The following is a 21,647-nucleotide window of genomic DNA, read 5'->3' as shown; positions in this document are numbered from 1 at the left end:
CTTCATCAAACCAATTGATTCTGGATTTTAGTTTCCAAAATTCTTGTTCTTGTTTGAGAATGATACTAAATTCCTTAGTGAGGGTTCTTTATAGATCCTGGAGAAATAGGCTGGATTGGTAAGAGAAGGATTTTTGGATGCTAGCTAATCTAGCAAGAATCCTGTTCTTTCTCTTAAAAATATTACCAAATGTATCTCTATTCCAGGTTTTCACCTGGGATTCAAAGGTGGCTATGGCCTCAGTCAAAGGAACCTTAGGGGGAAAAGAATTCTAGATAATATGAATAAAGCTTAGGTTAGAATACCATATGGAATCAACCCTAAAAGGGTTTATCTTAGGTGTTAGGAGTATTTCCAAGCTTCAAGAGAAGGGGACAGTGATCATAATGGGTTCTGAAAAGGTAATTGATAGAGGCTTTAGGAAAGAGGTGAATCCAAGCCTCATTATCTAGGCATCTATATATCTAGCCTTTCAAGAATGAGTCCCTTTTCTATTCCTATATTTTTTTTGGACCAAATATACTTACCATCTTTGAAACCTAGATCCATAAGCCTGTAATTATTTATGCAATATGAGAATACAGTGGCTCTAGTGATGTTGATACTATTACCACCAATCTTCTCTGAGGCTTTAAGGACTTCATTAAAGTCCCCTCCAATAACCCATGGATTAGAAAACTCACCAGCGATGGAGTTAGCAAACTCTGTGAGGTTATCCCAAAGACTCTTCCTAACTTCAAAACTATTACTAGCATATATAGCACTAAAGTACCAAGAGAAAGAAGGATTAATTACCTTTACAACTACATGAGTGTCCTAAGGGAAAATAACAATGTCTTAAATATCCAAAGTAGAATTATCCCACATGATAACAATAACCCCCTGAACTACCCATAGCAGGAAATTGAATTTGGCTATTAAGACCCAAGGTTTTAACAATGGCTTTATGATCAGCCATTCTGGTTTCAAGAAGGGTAAGCAGAGAGGGCTTGTGGATGCTAACCATAGATTGACAATGCCTTCTGAACTCGACATTGTTATCTCTCCTAACATTCCATATTATTGAGGTCGTCATTGGGGAGGGGTAGTCTGATGATGGGTTAGTTCCAATATTCCTTTCCCCTATCCATCGAGGAAGGGGGAAAGGTTGACATTGGTTCTTTTCTCTTCTTGGATACCGAGGTCATCTTTACTGAGTAGAAGGTGTTTGACCTTAGGAGGTTGACTTATAGATTGAACTTAGAAGCTCGCTGATAAGGTCCTCGACTGTTTGAGAGATAGGCCTTCCTAGAAGTATGACCTCTACTCTAGGGACCTTTAATGATGTCGGGAGTTTCTCCTTCTCCTTTTTGTTTGCCTTTAGAGCCTTCATGGTTTTCGCTCTTTCCACCATTTCCATCAAAAATGGATCAAGCGGAAGTTCCATTTCATTTGTGAGAAGAGGAATTTGTGGGAGCTCCCAATAGGATTTGACAAAAGTTGGACCCTTCTTCAGGAGCTTTGGCATTTTGGAAGGAAAAAAAAGGGTTTAACTCATGTTTTAGAGTTTCACCGAGATCAATTTTGGGTTGAGGGGTAAAGTCTGAGACTGGTTGTATATGTTTATCAAGGTCGTCATTTAGATATTTTGTCCGTAGTTGATCAGACCTTGATTCAGCCCCTCCATTACTACTTGGACTAGGTAATGAGGGCCTCGGATTAATAGAATGATTGTCCTTCCCTCTATCAATAATTTTAAGGGGATCACCTATTGAGACAGACATATCTCCAGCCATGATGCTGGGTGATGGTCTGTATCCAGAGGTTTGGTGATAAAGAATGTCGGAGGGAGAGAATTTTGGCTCGGATCAAAAGTTTTTGAGATGTTGTCAGGAATTTTATCTGGTAGAGGGGTAGAAGAGGTAAGTAAAACATGTTTGGAAATAGTAGGAGTGGAAACCTTATAGCTCTCATCATTACTCTCTCTGTCAGCATTAAATGTTGAACTCTTAAAAGTGACAGTGTAGTGATTGATGTGAGCCGACAAATCGCAAAGGGGGTCTGTCGTATGTGTACTAGAGAAAAAGTAAGAGAGAGAAAGAGATTGGGTCTTTCATTTTCCAAAGTGGCATCTCCAAGGTACAAAATGATGGATTTTGTCTGAGGAGAACCCTTGGGCCCAGGTTGAGGAATCTGAGTTGGGCTAGGGGGTCGCAAATAGGGGGGACTTCAGATATCCCAACGTTGCTAGAAGTGAGGCCTCTTTTTTTATTAAGGGATTGGCCAAAATTTAATTGGGCCTTGGCCTTAGGTTTTGAGAGATTTAAAGGACCCGACCCACCATCCCTAAGGATGTTGATGGGCAAAGCATTCTTTTTACATTTATCACCGTCAGAAGTCGAATTAGAGGTGATGAATTGAGCGTGATTGAGACTACTGGGTTCAAGGAACTTACCTGAGGAAGCATCGAAGTTTTTTACCTTAATAGGTTGTTCGTGGGAACTATTTTTCCTTGGGAGTGGTTTTTTCCTTCGATTAAATGGGACGATGCTCCATTCCTCAGCACTGTAAAGAGTTTGATCTTGTTGGTCATCTGAAGGGGTTCGTTGATCCGTGGATTATTTGGGGATCCTTAGCCTGTATTGTGATGTTGTGTGACCCAATCTCCCACAGCCTGTGTAGAGAAATCTTTCACCTTCGTAATGTAGGGATTGCTTGTGTTTTCCAGTAGTTACCGAGGATTTTAGAGGGGTATCCATCAAAACCTGGACATAAATCATGGCATATCATCCTCGTAGTGTCGCTGAAATGCATGCATCAATTTTAACTAGAGAACCTATCTGCCTCTCAATCTTTTCCAAAAGCACTGCATCGTAGAACTCGATGGGTAATTGGGGCAAACACACCCAAATCATTGTGGTTTCAATTTGAGAGTTATTGGGGACAAAATTTGGCTCCCATAGATGCACTAAGAGATACACACCTTCCATGAACCAAGGGTCATCCTGTAGAACCCTTTTCTGCGAAACATCTTCCGAGAATTTGACTATGTAATAGTCCAATCCCAAATCGATGAACGCAAAATTTTCGCTTAATTTCTAAAGGTCAATGAGTTTTTTATTCAGAAATTGGTGGTTAAGCTTTTTGCCCACTGGTTTGATTATGATTGAGAATCTCCAAGGGGCGTAGATCATGGTTCGGTCTTCCTCAGATAGTTGGATTCAGTTTTCCTGAGTGATTGATGATTGACTTTGTAATTACCAGAGGATAGGAAGTTGAAATCTTGGTTTGACGAGATGTTACCTTTGACTATATCGACAAAGGGGGTTCGGGAGGTGGGGGGGTCTATAGCCATATGGACCTCGGGTAGGTCAGGTGGTTCCGGCGGCGTAGTGATGGAAATCGGAGGGGGGTCATGGTTCCGAGCACTGGATGGACAAAGGGGGAAGGAGAGAGGTGGTTTTTCTCTCTCCTCAATTGAATCTTTTTATCATGATGATGAGTTGAACTAGAAGACGAAGGAGGAGGTGTCGAGAGAAGAAGTTTAGTTTCACGTCCTTTTATCTAGTTCACACTTAATTGTAATTTAAACTAAGTTCTTAATCAATTTAGAATTAGAGTTCAGAATGAAGGAAATTGCATCACCTCCATAGAATAATATGAATGAAGACAAATTCTCTCTTAGTATTGATGTTTAGTGTGTTCTTTTTCTGTTAGTCTTTTGCTATATTTGTAATTACCTTAACTTGTCTAGAGGTTCTAAAACATCAACAAGGAAAATAACGGTTGTTCAAATAAAAAATATTCTACTTACGTGGGCAAAAAAAGTCGGGATTAATGGGAGATGGGTGTAATAATTAGTCTTTGATTTCCTTTTATGAATTGTATTTGTGGGATGAATCTTAATTTTTGAAGTTTGTCTGGATCAGATATTTTTTGACTCAACTTTGCACTATGTTTTTTTTGATATATATTTTCTTTTAATCCTTTTGTTTTCTTTTGCGCAATCGACAATGGGTAGAAGTGGTGAAAAATATGAGATCTAGTAGTTTGGTCTAATAATCATATATGTTTATTATCGCTAATGGTAGTTTCCTGACTAGGTTAAGTGACTTTTGGCCATTGTATGTCAAAGTCTCATTTTCTTCTCCTACTCGTATCAATTGGAATATTAGTCTTATTAATTTATACATCTTAAATTTAGTGGTTCTTTATTGGAGTTCTGATATATATTAAATAGTTGTTATGGTTACTAAGATTTTTGGTTGTTTTTCATATGTCGTAAGCTTTAGTTGTGAAGTTCATTCTTGACTAGGACAAAATGCAACCTCAATTTCGTATCAATATTTTTATATATCAGTAACTTAATGTCACAATTTTTATGTTATAACAAAAACTTTGTTGTTTGTCAAAGTTGGTACAAAATTGTCTACAACTTCGTATAGAGAGCTTAGGGAAAATATTTAATTTCATCTCATCTCTGTCAATAAAGCATGCTATATGATTGTTTTATTTGTGTGATATGAATTTGTTTAGCGTATTCAACTTGTTCAATCGGACTCTTATTTTAATATAGCAAACACTAGTATATATGTAAAATAATTTATTAAATTTTTAATAAATATTCAATTTTAAACTTATAAATTCAACAAATCATAATAAATTCAATACTAAATCTTAAAATTTTAATCAATCAAGTTAAAATTTTGAATTTCCCTACAGATTAGATTTGTGGTGTCAATTTGTCAACCAAAGTTTGAAGAATCAATTTGACAGCCTAAATGGGACTAATATACCTAAATATCCAAATTCAAAATTCTTTTCCTACCTAACGCATGCATGTTTTCTCCATCTTCATTATTTCGTTATTAAAAATAAAATAAAATAGGACAGATATGTTAGATGAAATATCTCGTGATGAAATAATTAGAGACGTAGAACGCAATTTAGTATTTATCAGGCATAAAATTTATCTCTACCGATATTACATCAAGTTAATTATTAAACAAAGCGACGTTTTTTTTATGATCAAATAATACTATCCTTATTTAATTTTTAACTGCTATAGTTAAATTATTTGATTTGATATAAACATCCGCTGCCACAAATATTAATCATTTTATGATCATCAGATGTATGTAATCCTGCATGTTTACGATAAAATTAAGAGAAAAATGAGTTTAGTCATGTTCAAATTACTTTCCTTCATCAGTAGTTCTGGTTGATATTATAGTCTCTAGAATAAAAAATACAAAGTTTATAGAATGTCCATTTCAAGCCAGTAAAGAATACACATACATACATATAAATAATTTAAGGACCCACGATATAATAAACTTATATAGGATATTCTCGTATTGTTTTTTCACAGTTTGTCCTAACAAAAAAGAATAAAACATATAGGAAGGAATGCCCAATATAATGTAGCTTTCACGTAACAGAGAGTTTCTTCTCTAAGATTTCCATTAAACTTTACTAAAATGTAGTCCATGTTTTATTAATTAATTTTCGTTATATTTATATAATAATTGTCTTATTTATAAATATTTGGTGATAATATTTGGGAAAGAAAAAATTAACGTTTCTTTTTTTTTCTTTGCTTTATTTAAGATGATGAGATTATATTAGTCGAAATGAACAATGGAATAATTTCAGGTAAATTTATTTAGTACAAACTAATGATCAACCAATTCGTTAGCTTAATAGAGATGTGTGAGAAGTTTAATACTTTCTTGATTTAGAAATTGCCCCATCAAGTTACTCTTTATATTTACATGAGATATCCATCAAGTTTGTAAAGACAATAAAACAAACAGAACAATATTGTCCCAAGCACTTTAATCATCCTTAATTGTCCCAAACACTCCCAAAAGCTATTACTATTAAGTACCACGTGGATTACTTAATTGACCAAACAATCCAATCATGTATCCTTACTTTTATAAATGGGGAACAGCATATAACCAAATAGGTAAGTTTACTAAAAAGATAGTTTCTTTTCCCCCACCATTTTTTTAGGTTGAAAAAAAATTAAATCATGACAATCAATGTGAAAGCGGAAATAAATCTCTTGCCTTTTATAATTTAAAATTAAGGAAATGACCATTTCGGATCTCTTATATGTTAAAATGAAGATTCATAAAATTAGCAAAAGAAAGGATAAAAGGTTAGAAAAATATTTCTCCCGATAATATGGATATTTAACTAGGAGTTGTTTTTTGATCGATGTGGTGCAATTACCATTATCATAAAGTCATTTCCCATGTCTAAAAATTATAAAAAGAAATCCAGTTGAAAATTTATAGTATTTAGAAATCTTAGTTGCTCATTGCTTAGCTACTTAAACTTTCACCAACAGATTTTTCTAACTTTGTAATCCCCTCCCCAATTTTCCTTAGCAAGGTTTGGGATTACACATTGGGATCCTAAGTTGATCAAAATTAATTAAATATCTAACCTAAAAAATATTATACTTTATTTATTTCCCCGCAATTTCAACCGTGAAATTAGCCATAAAGTGCCTATGCAACTAGTCATAATGGACCAAACAATATGTTATTGTTGTAAACAAATTCTTCTTTAGGAACTCAATGAATTAAAAAAGTGAATGAAGAAAGTGGTTATTGGACTTAACAAAAGTGGAATATGGATGCTTTATTTCAAAAAGTGACCACATTTTTTGTGTATTTATCAATCATGTGATAAATATGAAACGGAGTAATTACTAGTACTGAAAAATGAAGGAAAAAGTTAATGCTGCTTTTTGAAATGAAATAGTAACTGAGAAAATTTTATGGAGAAAACAGAATTTTGCAAAGTTTACAATGTCAAACATTGATGAAAGCATCTGTTAGGTCTACCTTCAACATGTGAATCAATTTGAAAAATTATACACTGTTATGGTAAATTGGTAATACCAATAAGCAGCATGTCAAAATGGGGAAGGAGGGAGTACGTATTAAACTAGTAAAGGGGGAGCAATAATTTAGAATAAGAAAAACAGCCAAATTATAAAAATGGTAAATTCCAAGAATTTTGTAGAAGGTGATAAGATGCAGTAACCTATAGAATAAGGAACAGAATGGGTTATATCAAGTCCATATCAAGCCAGTTAGAAAAACCCACAGTATAATAATTTGAGGAACCCATGCTATAGTAAATTGTAGGGCATATATTAGTGAAAATTATGTCAAATAGACTTATTACATTGTTAATTACAAGTTATAGTAAAAAATTTTAATAATTACTAGACTAAAGAAATAATTACAAGCTATAACAACTTTTAAAAAAAAATCTATTTTAATTAAATATTCAAAAATTGATTTTTTAATATTTACTATTTATATTATTTCCTTATTTTTAGCATTTAACATTTATCACTCTTAATTAAAGCTTTGAATAATTATGGCAAGTTATATTATCTCTGATTATGCAGTCTACCTCTATTACTTCTTGCTCCTTAATCTACCCAATTCATCCTAGTCATTTTCATTGTCCCAATAAGAACAAGATATCTCTTACACTTTCTCTCTAAACCTCAAAGGATTGTTGTTTCACTCTTAGCTCTTCTTCTATACATAATTGCAGCAAAAAATACCAACAAAAAACTACAACAACACCAACAACCCCATAATTAATTGGGAAGAATTTTATTCTTCTATTCAACAACAACAAGACATAACAACAATCAAGTATGACGACGAATACGAAGACTAGGACTCAGAATTTGACCTTCCAGTTCATTCAAGCATTAAAACAAATATGTGGTAGACAGATTTGAAAGTTGCATTAGAACAAAGGATTAATGCGGAGGGTATTGTTTCTTCATTAGGAATTTTTTCTAAGGATAAGCATTTAGCGATTCCACTGTGTAACATGCAAGAAGATAATCCATTATCTGCACATTAAAAGAATAGAGCGTACGTTGCCAGCCATTGTTTAGCCACCATGTTTAATATACTGATGTTTTCATCTTCTTCTCAAGTTTCTTGATTAGTTGCTAAAATAAGCATTTTTTGTAGGTATCTGTATGAAGTTTGTTCACCATCTTTGGTTCACAAGAATATCAAATCTGCAAATATTTTACCTGATGCAGAATTCAATTCTTATCTATCAGACTCTGGATTGACACCGTCCTTTGCAAATATTTGATTTTCTCTGTATTAAATTGGTATAAAATTGATATTGAATCATTTTTTTTATTTACTGTTTGATTTTCTAAGATAGTTAATAATTTGAATTAATTTTTTGGTGCTCATTACTGTTTGTTTTTTTAAGATTGTTGGTATGAACAAAGTTTATTTTTCGTATTTATGTAGTATTTATATAAGAGATAATGCATCAAAACCCCCCTAAACTTGTTTCCCCAACTTACTTTAGCACTTAAACTAAGTTTCTATTTATTTACCCCCTTTAACATGTTTAAACTGAGTTAATTTCCCCTCTAATATCTAACACCACTCTCATAAGGGAGAGTGCATCACACTTGCAGCCATATCAGCGCCACATCACAGCCATGTAAATAAAATATTTTTTTAATATTTATATATAAATATATATATATATATATATATATATATATATATATTTAAATATATAAAATATTTTAAATTAAAAAAATATTCCACCCCCCATTTTCCATCTTCTTCATAACCACCCACCCCTCCTTCCCCTCCCCCCTCCCGTCCACCCCCAACCTGCACACACACTCCGTCCACCCCCTACACTACCACACCCCCATCCACCTCCATCCACCCCACACAACATCTCCACTCACACATCAAATTTTTCAGTGAATTTTTGCCGGAAAACATCATTATCGGCCACCATTGAAAAACACAGTACCAATTTTATTTACCAAATTATCCTACAAAAATACAATCAAAAATGACTATCAATGGGTTTTTGATACACGTGTATTGAATCTACAACAATTACAAATCAAGAAATCAACAATTAGTTTAGAACTTAAGAAATTTTGTTGTAGATTCAACAACAAATCAAGAAATCTCATTTTTTTGTTGTCAAAATCAAGAAATGGGTGGTGGTGGATGGGGACAGTTGAAGGGGGTGAATTTAATTCACTCTAAAGATGTTAAGGGGGGTAAATAAACGCGTGTTAAGTTTAAGTGCTAAAGTAAGTCGGAGTGAGAAGTGTAGGGGTTTTTTTTATGTATTATCTCTTTATATAATGTTATGCTACTTTAACATTTGTTTCGTATTTTATATCTTTGAATGAAATTGACATGAATTAAGTCGCCTCAGATGGTATTAAATTTGATATCAACTATACATCAAATTATACATTTTTCGATTCTGCAATGAGTAACACTTGACATGAATATTGTAATTTAATTTTTGTTGGTGCTCATTACTCTTTGTCTTTATAAGATTGTTGGTATGAATAAAGTTTAGTTTTGATATTTAACATAGTATTTATACAATGTTTTTCATCTTCTTCTGCCGGAAAGCAAACATCAATATCAATCATGGTTAATACTGATTATTTTTTTATTGCAATAAAAAAAAATTTGACATCAAACAATTATCAATTAATTTATTTTCAATATTTACATTGATAGTTTTTGATGTAATATCCATTACAAACACTAAAAAGGTTATGTAACATAAAACATAATTTTTCTTATCGATTGTCACATTCATAAAACTCATTCAATAAATGTGATATATGCGAAACTTCATCTATACCAATTTTAATATCAATTTAATACATTAAGAACTCAAAATAAAAGTATTACTTAAGTATGAAATGACTGGTTTTCAACGTAATTTATTACACATAGTTGCAGCAAAAAATACTAACAAAAAACGACAACAACAACAACACACCTCATAATTAATTGAGAAGAATTTTATTCTTCTATTCAACAGCAACAAGACCCAACAATAATCAAGAACAACGATGAATACGAAGACGGGGACTCAGAATTTGACCTTCCAGTTCATTTAGGCATTAAAACAAACATGTAGACGACTTGAAAGCTGCATTAGGACAAAGGATTAATGTGGTGGACAGATTATTGAACGTTTTTTTCAATAAAAATATTCAAACGTTGTATGAAACAATAACAACTAGAGTTGTCAATACGGGTTGGCCCAGCCCATCTGGGCTAGCCCATACGGGCTTTGAGTTTGACGGGTCAGGCTGGGCTGACCCATTTAAATGATGAGCCAAAAAATACCAAGCCCATGCTATTACCCTGTGGGCTGCGGGCCTCATGGGTCAGCCCACTTTTTTAAAAAAATATTCTATAATTTAATTTTACACTGTTAATAAACATAAATATTTATTACACAATAACACATAGTATTAATGTTTGTTAGTCAAAAGGGAGCCAGAACTCGAATCACCCAAAGTAGGAAGAAAACAAAAAGGTGGCACTACTCAATCGGAAACATCATGGTTGAAAATCGATGGCGCATTGAGGGAGATATAGTGAAGAGGAGGCAGCTAGCTGAACTAAGAAAATTAGAAAAGTGAAAAGTACAATGTACTCTTTATGTTTTAGTGGTAGATATTTAATTATTTTATTATTTATTAGATAGAAAAGTAGGAAACTTTCTGATTTTCATTTTCTTTGTTAATGGAACCGGTCAATGTTCATCATTGGACTTGATTATTTTTTAACTCTTTTACTATTTTTTAGTATTTTATTTTATTTTTAAATTATTTATTATTTGACTGACGGGCCGGCCCATGGGCTAGCCCAACCCACATTCCTCAAGCTCTACTGGTCATGGGCTTATCCGGCTAGGGCTAAAAAGCCCTGTTCTTAAATGGGCTGCAAAAATTGAAGCCCACCTCATCAAATTATAGGCCGAGTCGGGCTGGCCCATTGGGCCTTGGCCCATATTGATTACTCTAACAACAACCTGTAGAAGCTTTTTATTGAAATAATAATTTCTGATAGAAAGAAAAAAAAAACGAATGTATATGAAGTTGAAAAATAAATCAGATTGTTTAAAAATGGAGAAAAAATGGCTAAAGAGAAAACAGTGGTGTGATTGGTATCTATTAGTAATTGTTAACTATATTTAAGGAAGAGATATTGTTATTTAAGTTTAACTATATTTAAGGAAGGAATATTACAATTTAGTTATATTAAATCTATATTTTCATTTTCTGTAATGATTTTGATATGTCTTTTTTTTAAAAAAATGAAAAATATATAAAAATATATTTATTTGATTTTTTTTAAATAAAAGTTGTTATAACTTGAAAACTAAAAAGAGTTCTTATAGCTTGCAATGAACAATATAATAAGTTTATTTAATTAAGGAAAAAGACATTATTTCCACCCCATACTATACAAGAAAATTTGAAACACACCTAAACTATATAAGTGACCTATTACACACCTTAACTATATAAAAGTGACATTATTACCTCCCCGTGACCCCCATTCTAAGGCGCGTATGTTACACTTATTTTAGGCGCGTCCAGCCTATTAAATAACAAATGTCGAAAAATCGAATCCACACCTAAACTATATAAGTGACCTATTACACACTTTAACTATAAAAAAAAATGATAGTTTTTACTCCCTAGATCTGACGTGGAAAATACATAATTATTTAAATAAAAAATAGTGCGTGTAAATTAAAAATTAATGCAAAAAAATTTTTAAAAATTTAAAATACTCCTCCCCCAACCCCCAGCATCCATCTCCCCACCCCCACCCCCAAACAATCATCTTCTTCATCACCTCCACCCCCAAACCATCATCTTCTTCATCACCCCCACCCTGAAACTCCAACTCCAACCCCAACCCCAAACCATCTTCTTCTTCATCACCTCTACCCCAACCAACACAGTCTCTTCATCACCCCACCACCAAATTCCAACTCTATCCCCAAATAACATAATTCATCCTCCACCTTCATCGAATCAATGTCAATTTCACAATGAACAAAATCAAATTGTATTTGATGTTTAAACAGGTAAAACCAAATTTTATAAAAAAATATTTAAAATTTTGTAGCAAGGATGTTTTTCGGTGAATTCTCGTCGGAAAAGTCAGATTCATCGTCAACTTTCTCCTCTCTGTCTATTAATTATTAATCCATCCAAAAATGAAGCTTGCTACCATATTAGTTTTTTTTTTTTAAATTATAGCTGAAAAACAAATAGAAAAAGTACGGAAATGTATTGGTGATAACATTTAAAACACAGAGGCCAATAGTCGAGTGACCATTTTTTGAAACAATAATGGCCATTATAGCTGAGAATTTTTTTATTTTTTTTTAAGAAAAGACGATGAGTTACGGATGAAAAACAATGTTAGAAGAAATTAATTGTTATGGTAATTTTGTTGGTGGGAGAAAGTTTATGGTGGTGAATATGGTGTATTGGAGGTATTGGAGGTTTTGGACATTCATAACAATGGAGGTTTTAGACATTGAAGAAGAAGGGGAAAAAAATAAATTAAAAAGAAAAAAGAAAAATTATGAAAATAATAAATTTATTATTTTTTCAGATTGTGCTGACGTGATGCTGACGTGGCAGCGCGTGTAAAACATCACACCACATGCAAGTGGTGTAATGCCTGACAGGGTGTAAAAAGTATCACTTTTTTATAGTTAAGGTATATAATAGGTCATTTATATAGTTTAGGTGTGGATTCGACTTTTCAACTATAGTTTGGGATGAAACGATGTCTTTTCCCTTTAGTTAATTATTAGATTGTTAATTACAAGTTATAGCAATTACTAGACTAAAGAAATAATTATAAGTTATAGCAACTTTTTAGAAAAATCTATTTTAATTAAATATTCAAAAAGATATTCACTTTTAAATTACTCTCTTCGTCCACATTTACTTGTCCACTACATTAAAAATAGATATTTATTTTTAATTGTTCAGTTTAAAAAATCAAAAGATAATTTATCACTTAATTACTAATTTACTATTATTATTAATTATAGTTATTATATTCAAAGTTTGATATAATAAAATTGTTATTAATGTGTAAGTGATGTTGAAGAAGTGAAAATGGATGGTATTATTGTCTTCCCAAATAAGGTCAAGAATGGACATGAATGCCAGAGAGATGGCTTCCAAAATACCTAAATATTGTCCCATTACTGTGGTCCTTGGTAGGAGCTGGGATCAATTAATATAGGTCTCCGAAATGTAACTTTCATCTAACAAAGAGTTTGTTCAGTTTTGGTGGGTTTATTTTCAATCTTGAAGAACACTTTTTTGTTTTGTTTTTTTATGTGAGATAATGAGATCACATTACTCGAAAATAATGAAAACCCTGTGGGTAAATATATTTAGCATAGTGAATTTATTTCCTTCTTTTTCTGCTGTTGACAATCGTGATATTTGCTTTTTAAAAAGTGGTAACAATAAACTTATGACTCTTCCTTTTGGAACTCAGTCAAAAGTGGTTGAGTGAAAAAAGTAGTTCTTGGGCTTAGGAAAAAAGGGGAATATCGAAGCTTCATTTGAAACTGTGACCAAGTCTTTAGTATATGTTTGGTATAATCAAAAACTGATAAATAGAAAATATGAAGAAAGTTACTAGTGCTTACCAAAATCTTGTCAAGTTTAGATGGTCATTTAGGTCTTCCTTCTAAGGTGTGGAACAATTTGGTTAAACTTTTGGAGTTTCTGGTTTGAGCTTTGCTCGAGCGTAGTCGTGAGTTGTGACTAGGCTTAGTTCCAACATTGCAAAGGGATAACCAGGGGATTAGTTGGTAGGCTACTCACAAGACCTTGTCGGTGAGGATTTGATTTCCTGTCTTATAATCTCCCCCTCCCAAAAAAAAATAAAAAAAATCTCTTTCTCCTAACCCCAATTTTTTTTTTGTTTTAAAAATGGTTTATTACATTTCCACGATGAATGGGTCCCACATACATAGTAGGAACTTCATATAGTAGGATGCTCTTGAAGTGGCTTGAAACGAACCATCCCTAGTCACTCACCACGGTCAGAGTTGAGATGATCTACAATAGCTTAGCTAGCTAGGTCAATATTTGTACCATAGAAGTACTACATTTATGTTACAAGTATAGCTTGAGATAGGTGGTGTATAAGATGAGAACAGATATGTGATCAAAGCCAAATCAACTAACATATCAATTGCACCCAAAAAAGAAAAAAAACTAACATATTCAAACTTCTTATCAAAGCTATTTTCTGGAGCTGAAATTGGGGCTATATAAATTTAGTAAAACTTGAACTCGAGTGATTACTGGAAGTTTGAATTTGAGTTTCATATATGTTCAATTTGCATCCTTGGAACTCCTGTTAATTAAAGGGAAAATTTGACGAAGTGAGGGAGGCGTGGGACGCGAGGGAGGCCTTTCGATTCGCCCCGCTACCTCCCTCGCTTCGTCGTGCGATGTCGTGGTCCGTGAGCGGCGGTCGGGATTCTTGGATGCGCCAAGGAATACTTGAATCGATAGCCTGCCCCTCGCGCCCCGTCCGCGGCGTGCGTCGGGGGGACCTGTGCTTCTTCTGTAAAAAAAACAACTCCAGCTCGAGCAGTCCACCGACAGCCGACGGGTTCGGGACTCGGCCTGCCCGCGAGGGCGCAGACGGATTCAAGGCGAGCGCGACCGTTGTTTGCAAGGAGCATCGTACAGGGCAGATAGGAGTCGATGAAGGCCCCATGCCCGCTGCGTCTACCCCATCCCAAACAATTAAGCATACGATTTCAAGTGGCCTTTCGCGAAAAACAACGGCATCGCAACTGGAGGTTTTCCGCGATGCGGAGTGCGCCATAAGTGCTCAGCGACGCTTGCGTGAACATCCGTTGGGACCATCGCAATGCTTTGTTTTAATTAAACAGTCGGACTCCCCTTGTCCGTACCATCGGCCAAGGCTATAAACTCGTTGAATACATCAGTGTAGCGCGCGTGCGGCCCAGAACATCTAAGGGCATCACAGACCTGTTATTGAAAAGAGAGTCAAAGAGTGCTTGAAATTATCGGGAGGGAGGCGGATGGGGGCCGGCGATGCGCCCCGGTCGGGCAGGCCGGGCTCATGCGACGCCGGCGTCGATGAGGAATGCTACCTGGTTGATCCTGCCAGTAGTCATATGCTTGTCTCAAACAAGGACATGTGTGAGCTAAACTATTAACGAATGACATCAATTATTTGAATACTTTTAAGAGAATATTTGGACATTTTCCGTTAAGTATATAATACTAATCAAAAGCTGTAAATCGGAGATATGAAGTTAGCTATCAGTCCTTTTAACTTTTCAAATGGATATAGATGAGAGATATCATGGAGAAAACAGAATGGTCACAAGCGAATAGGTCAAACATGGAAGCAAAACATCAGTAAGGAACAGCTGAGTGAGTTTATATACTGAAGTTGAACTTGGGTTAGAACGAGGTTAATAATTAGTATTTACTTTATTGGATCATAGAACCTCCATGTACATAATATCAGCACTGTAAATCTCATTCCTTTTTCAAATAAAGATTCAATAAATAATAACACAAAACCCATCAAATTAATTTATGAATTAATTACTCGATAAATTTTTCTTGTCCTTCATGCTTAGAAAGGAACTTGATATGTAAGGGAAGAAAGTTTCACATGATAACAAGGTATAAACTGAAAGGAGCGAGACTATTCCATTGAAGTTCTAACTCAATCTTGTATTTTGCTTCTATAGCCTCCGCAATGCAAGTTATTAAACGTGGCATAGCATGACAAGGAAAGATGAGAACGGCATATATCACAACAAAACTTTCTACCAAGAAATTACAGTACAGAGTACTAATGTAAAGGCTTATATAGCTAATATACTTGGAAAAACTTGGCAATGTACCGTCAAACTAAGCTGCTTGTTAAATCAAATTAATCCATATCTAGTTCAACCACCAATTCTGCTACAAGCAAAAGCGTCCCAAGTATCAAAAAGCATGACCACATGAATTATTCCAATGACTACCAGTATCATTCGTTGAGAAAATGGGGCAGTTGGAACTCACAAAGAAGTTTTCAACGGAAGCAAACGAGAATCGAAATTCCATTTGGTGAGTTAGAAAAACAGTAATTCCGATGGAACAAGAATACTGAAGGTCATCTGTAAACCAATGCCAGGCAAACAGCAGGAAAGATCTTACACGGAGGAGCAAGCCTAAAGAAAGTAGTTGGTTTATGGGGAGGAGAAGGCAAGCAGGAGGGTCCAGAAAACAAACACACCAGAAGGCTGGCAGGAAAGAGACATGAAACTGGAAGGAATTAAACAAAGTGGTAAAATCTGTGACAGAACTGAGAGACTGAAGGGGCAGCCCGGTGCACTAAAGCTACCGCTATGCATGATGTCCGGGAAAGGGCTCCACTACAAGGGTGTATCGTACACAGTCTTACCTTGCATTTCTACTAGAGGCTGTTTCCAAGGCTTGAACCCATGACCTCCTGATCACATGGTAGCAACTTTACCAGTTACTCCAAGGCTTCCCTTCACAGAACTGAGAGACTGGGATTAGGAATCTTGGTGGACTCAAAAAGCAACTTTAGCAGCTCTATCCAGTTTCCACAAGCCTGGTGTCAAACGGCTGTGGCAGTGAAGTGTTTAAGACAGTGTATGTGAAAGCGAAAAGTCCAGAAAGAACAACAAATGCACTGTCTAAAGAAGACATTTTAAACAAGCAGGTCTTAATGTTGCCGGTGACGGAAAAATGTTGGAGATCAGTTCATACGCCCAAAGAAGACAAAATCTTGGAATCTGATGATTTTGATTGGAGGTAAAAGCTATGACATTTACCAAGTAAGACGCCAGCTTAAAGAGACATGGAATGTCATTAGCCAGGCAGTGAACTGGACTAGAAGATCCTTCATGCAGATTTCTATATCTTGCTCATTTTTCTCATCTTTTGGAGCATATTATCAATTCCAACTTGTATAAATGAGTGACTAACAGCAATAGAGAAAAATATTCTCGTGTAAGTAAAGGTTATTCAATACTTCTTCCAAATGTCCCTTTTAACGAGTAATAAATATATCAATCAATGGATTCATCAATTTCAAGCTAGTTTTAGTCAGCCATTTGAATCCCCTGTACACATTCTGCTCTACTCAGACCCAGTTCCCAATGCTGGATAATTTCTCTTTTAGAAAATTGGTGGTTCCCTAAAACTACATGTCCCTTGACATCTCACTTAGCCTTACAGGCCATTCAAGTCGCTTACCATGACTTAAAAAAAACTTCATATTTAATCTCTTGAAATTAGTATAGCGACTAAAATTATTAGTTGATTGTTGAAAGTTGCAAAAGCACCAGCTTGAAAACAATCAACGCCTACACACAGTAAGAATGCCATATTTAAATAATCGGTTAAACAGTAGAGAAATCGATAGGGTTTGTGGGAGAAAATTAAAGAAAAAGGTAGATCAAACAGATATTAGATCTTTCGCACCAAGTGGAATGCCACAAAGCTGAAAAGCCAGTTTTTGACATGGTACTGAACTACATAATTGAGTTTACAGAAAACATTCCTGTAATGGCTATCCAGTGTCGACTTTTACACAGGAGGGTAACTGCTTATATAGCACTTTCACCCCACCTAATTCCTGTCATGGATAAGGGATCGGAGTTATCGAGAAAATAAGAAGATATTCTAGGAAATCTAGATAGAATGAAACGAAAAGGTTTGTCACAACATTCTATATACGATAATCATATATGCTTGGAGCTCTTTTTTTCGGGTGACTAACATTCTGTAATATCCATATATGCTTGTGTCATCAGGAGAATAGAGAGACTCATCGGATTGGGTAGGGTATCCGATAGGGTGGATGAAATGGAGACTCGCCTTCAGAAGGCAAGTTCTACAGAGTGATGGTTAGATCGGTTTTATTGTATGGGGCGAAGTGTTGGCTAACAGGCCCACGTCAATGAAGGTGGCAGAGATGAGAATGCTTCGGTGGATGTGTGGGTGTACTAGAAAAGATAGGATTAGAAATGAAGTTATTCGTGATAAGGAGGGAGTGGCTTCGGTGGAAGCCAAGATGAGGGAAGCGAGGTTGAGATGGTTTGGTCATGTGATAAGGAGGGGCACGGATGCCCCAACGCATAGGTGTGAGAGGTTGGATAAGGATGGTTTCAAGCGAGGCAGGGGTAAATTGATCCTAGATAAGAAGTTGTAGAGAAGGCGAATTAGGGTACAAGGTTAGTATGAGTTTAGGATGTTGTATTACTTGGTGTATCTTGTATATGGTATTAGTTGATTTCTATGGTATCTTATCCTTTTACTATTCGGATTATTTTATTTTGAGTCGGGGGCTTATCGGAAATAGCCTCTTTATCTCACATCTGAGTTAATGGTATGGATTGTGTGCACCTACTCTCTCCAAACCCCACTTGATGGGAATATACTAGGTAAGCCATATACTAGATTTAACCAGAAGGTAAGCCATATAACTTTTTTCCACTCATATACAAGATTTAACCAGAAGGTAAGCCAAACAGTTAAAAGTGCAGACAAACTCAACTTTGAATTCCTCCATGAAAAGACATCGTTTTCACCCTAAACTATACTCGAAAAGTCTAAGTCATACCTAAACTATATTAATGACCTATTACACACCTTAACTATAAAAAAGTGATATTATTACCTCCCCTCAACCCCCATTCTAAGGCGCGTGTGTTACACTTATTTTAGGCGCGTCCAGCCTATTAAATAACAAAAGTAAACGGCTAAAAACATTAAGAGAAAAGTCATTGTTTCCATCCCAAACTATAATTGAAAAGTCGAATCTACTCCTAAACTATATAAGTGATCTATTGCATATCTTAAATATAAAAAAATGATACTTTTTATTGATGTGGTGCTGACGTGGCAGCGCGTGTAAAACACTACACCACATGCAAGTGGTGGTAGCCTGACAGGGTGTAAATAGTTTCACTTTTTTATAGTTTAGGTGTGTAATAGGTCACTAGTATAGTTTAGGTGTAACTTCGACTTTTCGGATATAGTTTGGGATGGAAACGATGCATTTTTCCTAAGCAAATTTATCCGCCATGCTTTCTTTTTCAAAATAAGAAGGCAATGAGAATATATTCCACCATCAAAGATGGCAATGAACTGTTATAAAGATACAGTTTCTCTCGACCGAATGTGGAATCTTCATTACGTAATTCATTTTTGTGATTTCCTAAATCAAAATTAAAAGTTATTAAGAAACCATACATAAAACAACACCCATGCCTAATTAACATGGGAAATGAGTGCGTAAGTAAATTACATACTCTACCTGAAAGACAATCGTGAAACTGAAAGTATAAAATTTTTTAATTAAAGGTATATTTTTAAAAACTTTTTTAACCGATTGGGTAGATAAATAGCAATTACAATAGGAGCCGAACATGCATCAAGATTATATCCAAGATCGCATATTCAGACGACGAAAACAAAGCGTCTACTAACAACTTATATCACAATTTGTGTCAAGTAAAAGTGTAAAACAATTAGTTCATAATAACCACAATAACAACTAACTAAAAAATAAAAAGAAAACAACTAAAAGTTCTTAAAGAGAACGGAAAATACAGAGATAGATAAAAGGAGACGAGAAGCCATATGGAAGAATTGGAGATGAAAAGTATAGATTTCGCCCAAGACAATACACAATACGCATAAAATGATTCCGCCTAATCCAAAAGTCCTATTTAAACTAATTCAAATCCAAATAAAACTCTCTAATATATTAATCGTCCCAATATGGTAAGCTTGGTTCACAACAGATGAAATATGGATAGAAAGGAAATATTTTTGAGGAATATAAATTAATTCCAAATTTAGTTAATAATAATGATAAGGAAGGAGATTAATTGTGCACGTGATTCGTAGTTTGGTCAAATGTGGGCAAAAGTATGCCTATAAAATATTGCAGCTTATTGTACATTTCTTGCCAATCTTATTACACAAAACGTATATTCAAAGGATTCATTCATTTATTTATTTACTTTATGGGAAGAGAGAAAGAGTGCACCTAGGGATTGCTTGATTATTACAGTAGGATATTTTTTTCTAAATGTTTCTACCCAGCACAAATTAAATTTAATCGAACAAATAAACTTGAAAAAAAATGACTTTGGGGTTATAGACATTCTAACTAATTGAATTGTCTATATGCATTTTTCTTCTTATTTTGTTATGTCCCAATCTTGATTAAACTTTTGTATGTTGCTCTAATTGTAAGTTAATTGGGGTAGGTAGGCATATATGAATCCTCACTATTCATGTAACTTTTTTTTGTACTAATTTAGTATACGTGCGTTGCATGTATATATAACATTAATAATAATAAATGCATGAAAAATAAATTGATATGTGTTCATTATATTATTAAGTATAACACTTTTAAAATATAATGCAAAAGATAATATGAATAAAAAAGAATTATCACCTCTTTGTTAACTAAATATCACATTTTTTTGAGTACCTTCAATTAGCTAATGACCTTCATGTTATCTAATACTCCTTTCGGTCCTAAATATTGTCTTTGTTGCTAAAAAAGATAATTCATAATACGTATTCCCTCCGTCCCATTTTACTTGTCCCAAATTGGCTAATTTATCAATTTGGCACAACAATTAAGAAAAATAATAAATAACATGGCTAATTTACCAAAGTACCCCTATTAAATGATGTTTACATTTTAATTTAAAGAAAAGGTAATTACTGCAAAGGGTAAAACATGGAAAGAAAAGTTTGTCTTATCTTGATAAGTAAAATGGGACAAGTAAAATAGGACATCAACTTAGCCAATTTGGGACGGGTAAAATGGGACGGAGGGAATATTTCGTTTCTTTTTAGTTGTCATGTATACTGAAAATAGTTGTTTTAAAATACCGATCAATTTAAAAAATCCAGAAAGAATTAATTTTTTTTATAAGTTTACCATTAGCATTAATTATTCTCTAATTAATAGACACATAAATAGGCGGCAAAGATTAATGAGGAGTATATGAGTCAATTACACTCCTAATTAATTTTTCTTAATGATTGTGAGAAGTTTTATCATGTCAACTAAAAAAGAACAGAGAAGCACATGTCATTTTAGAAAACTAAGGTATCATTAGTTTTTTTCCATTTGCCCTTCATCATAAAATATGAAGGGACATTAATGTGGTGCAAAAAGGATAAGTACTGTATTAAATTGAAATGAATAATAAATAGGATAATTTAATCGAATTACTCGATTTTTAGTTAAAGTTTTACTTAGAAATACATATAACAAATATGGCAAGTACTTAAAAACAAAATATATATATATGTTGCTTTAAGGGTATAAATTTCATGTCCTTTATTGTCATATTTAATGCAATAAAAAAAACTAAATGCCAAGATAAAACGATGGAAGCATTGAAAGTAGATAAAATAAGGCATTTCATCTGTTCATTTTTACTTGTCTCTTATTTTTAAAATTATTTTTTATTTTTACTTTCCCTATTGAACAATACTTGTCCACTATTCACTTGACACACATGTTAAAAAATAATAAATAATAGGGACAATTTCATTATATCGTTCTTTGAATATAATAAATGTATTGCATTGAAAAATGCATTGAGTGATGAATAATATTTAATAGTAAGAAAAAAATGGATAGAAAATGTTAAATTGTCTATTAATTTTTTAAACTAAACAAGTATTATTGGATATCTACTTTTAG

Source organism: Capsicum annuum, chromosome 1, assembly GCF_002878395.1.
Source record: "Capsicum annuum cultivar UCD-10X-F1 chromosome 1, UCD10Xv1.1, whole genome shotgun sequence".
NCBI lineage: Eukaryota > Viridiplantae > Streptophyta > Magnoliopsida > Solanales > Solanaceae > Capsicum > Capsicum annuum.
This window is presented reverse-complemented; position numbering follows the sequence as displayed.